Source organism: Haemaphysalis longicornis, unplaced genomic scaffold (genome assembly GCF_048455015.1).
Source record: "Haemaphysalis longicornis isolate Haplotype H1 unplaced genomic scaffold, Haemaphysalis longicornis Haplotype H1 scaffold_1, whole genome shotgun sequence".
In the NCBI taxonomy this organism is placed as follows: Eukaryota; Metazoa; Arthropoda; class Arachnida; order Ixodida; family Ixodidae; genus Haemaphysalis; species Haemaphysalis longicornis.
Genome location: NW_027526203.1, coordinates 67,933,041 through 67,935,950, shown reverse-complemented (window position 1 = coordinate 67,935,950; position 2,910 = coordinate 67,933,041). Strand labels below are relative to the sequence as shown.

At 41.7% G+C, this 2,910-nt stretch overlaps 1 long non-coding RNA gene across 6 annotated transcripts; it reads right to left on the bottom strand.

Annotated features, from left to right (window-relative positions):
* Nucleotides 1-691: 691 nt before the first annotated feature.
* LOC144177184 (uncharacterized) lies at nt 692-2,685 on the bottom strand. Of its 6 annotated transcripts, none has more exons than XR_013323814.1 (4): nt 2,363-2,676; nt 1,119-1,402; nt 977-1,063; nt 692-907 (listed from the first exon to the last, which is right to left on the bottom strand). It is a non-coding gene; the product is annotated as an uncharacterized LOC144177184 (long non-coding RNA). The 6 variants fall into 6 exon arrangements; XR_013323816.1 differs by having other exon boundaries at nt 692-1,063; nt 1,119-1,198; nt 1,277-1,402; nt 2,363-2,669; XR_013323812.1 differs by having other exon boundaries at nt 977-1,402; nt 2,363-2,677.
* Between the last annotated feature and the right edge of the window lie 225 nt (nt 2,686-2,910).

Below are 2,910 nucleotides of genomic sequence, written 5' to 3'. Positions count from 1 at the left end.
CTACATTTTCGCAACGTGCATACCACATTTAAGCATATCCCTGTACCATTCGGACGTTGTGATAACATTGCTACAATCTTGCAGCAACTTTAGATCCACACTTTTAACATGAAGTTAGCATACAAAGAACGTTGCTGCAACGTTCAAGCAATGTTTTTATGAAGTTGCAATAACATTCCTACAATTTTGCGGTAACTTGCCAGCTATATTTTTCCAACGTGCGGGTAACATTTAGAAAACGTCGCTATCATGTTCAAGCGATGCTTCCTACAACGTTACCGCGACTTTACAGATACGTTTTTTCCCCACGAGGGCCGCATCCGCGCACTGTTGATATGACGTTCAAGCAATGTTTCTCTTACGAAGCGATGATATTGCAGCAATGTACAGGTAACTTACAGTTACATGTATCTAATGTATACATGCAACAATAACTAGATGAAAATATTATAAGTTAACTTTTTCCTAGACAGACGATTGTTGACTGCATGATAAGCGAGCACTTCAAACGTCGTCCTCATAAACTCCTGAAAGGTATAAACTGGCATTTTAGACTGCATGTTTATACATTTGATCCCTACACTGACCAACACACACAATTAAGGCAGTCCGGCAAAATAACAAACTAAGAAATGGCGGAATTTTAAAGCAAGGAACATGCCAGCTAGCGTAAATAACAACACTGACACTCTTTAAGATGAAAGAACATGTGCGTTTTATTTTACCATTAACAATCGATCCGAATACGTATTGTGTTAAAGCAATTGAATTTCGCAAGTACGCTGTTTCAGCCGTTGTCTTCGTTTTTCTCCTCCTGGGCTTGCTTGTTCTTCTGCCTTGACAAGTCAGTTTGATGACATACTTGACGGCCATGAAGCAGTAACATGGGGTTGTTACTGCCACGCTTCTGCGAAATGAAAAAAAGCTGTAGTTTAGGAGAAGTTGCAAAGTTGTTACAGCATAGACAATGTCTCACCTCTCAGAACACCAGGACTTTTGGCATACAATATGGCCTCATCAATTTTCTTGTACTGGCACTTCAAATGAAGTTTGACTGCCATTCCTGGAAAACAAACAAAATGGCATTGCTCTAATACACAGGGTGCTCAGAAGCTCACCTGCAGTTTGGATGACGCTTGCTGCCAGATGAGCTTATTCGTGTGTCAATGTTGTGGTGCTGGTAAATCATAAGGTATTTCTGAAACAAAACAGAGTGTATAGAAGTGGTTCAGAAAACTGAAGTGAAGCAAATTTTAGCTAATAGAGAAAACCTTACCTTTAGGAAGGAATATTAAGCAAAACAGGCCTCTTCACTTTTCACTTTGTCTTGCTTGTTTAACTTTTTCTAATGCCCGTGCCAACTTTATGACGCACATCGCTTGAGTTGGTTTCTCAAGCATCCCTGGAAAACAGAAAAGGACAAAATACTGAATTATATAAAATACCTTACAGCTTTCTTTCCAGGCCATTGAGTAATTAAGTGAAAAGTCTTCGATCAGACAGCTTGCCAGAGAATTTTCAATTAACAAGAGAAGCCGACCAACTGATGACGACGTGGTACGTCGGCAATCATTGAAAGAGGACGATAATTACCTCAATGGCCATAAACATAAAAACGCAACGAACAAAAATTAGTAAACAGGCAAATGTAAAGAAGGGAAACATTACATGTACAACTAGATGAAATTACAACCGTGTATTTTCTTGGTTGCCTAATTTTACCTTTTGCTCTCGAAAAATGTGCTAAAAACTGGCTTGAGCTGTTTTATTTTCTTATTTTTATTTATTTTTGATCATTTTATTTATTTATTTTTATTTGTCGTTTATTTTCTTTATAGTTATAAGCATCCGACGTAGACCAGCCTTTCACATGGAAAATATGTGAATACTACAAAGACGTCAGGCGTTGTTTTACATCGTAAGATGGTTCGCATAAGCAGCTGATAACATATGGCTTAACTGCAACGCTAAATTGTGTTCCGTTACAGCATGCCGCCGAAACTCGCGTGAAATTGAACATAACAAAGTTATATTTATTAGTTGTATTTTTAGCGTTCGTGAGCAGCTGCGGCGAGAAGTAAATTAAAAGCCAATCGTACATATCAAGGTTCTTGCAGAACATATATACACTCGATTTCAGCATCATAACAAAAAATCTACTACTGAGCGCCCACCTGATTTCTCATTATACTCTTTCCATAAAATTTAAGTGAATACGTGTTCCCCTTTTACAACCGTACGCATTCACAAAAGCAAGGATATGCTTAGAAGTTAGAAACGGGAGGGCAATCCTGTTCCCGCTCTTTTACGAAGTAAACTGCATTCGAAAGAACGAGGCGAGCTCAGAAAATCGAGCGCTTACCTTCACTGGTCGGTTGCTATGAACTTTCCGGCCCGCAAATATTCGCCGTAACATGCGGCCACACAACAATATTTCGTATGACATGGTTCCTTCTCCATTCCGTTTGATTGTCACTATGGCTGCTCCTTTCTGAAAAAAGCGCGCGCATTTCGTCTACTCTTCCCAACCCACCGCCGGCTGCCAGTCGCAAAGGAGCATGAGGGGAGGATCTAGTCGGTGTTGGGGGAGGACCCCTCTGCGAGGGGCGCGCACGTGTGCGCGTGTGAGAGGAGGGTAGGACGCTGGCCAAGGACGAAAGCGTTTTCTTTCTGTCTTTTTTTTTTTTTTTTCGGCCATCCCCAACTCGCGCTCGGCTGCTGAAACTTCCTTCGCGACACACAGAAGGGACGGACGGGACGGGACGGAGCGTCGACGAAAACAAAAAGAAGGCATGCAGGAAGAAAGGAATGCGCGAGACAGCGTGCCTGAATCCCAGCTGAAGTCTCGGAAAAAGGCGGGGTTCCGAGAACGCCTGGCGCCCTGCTGTATTTCGTTTCGCGCCAAGCAGA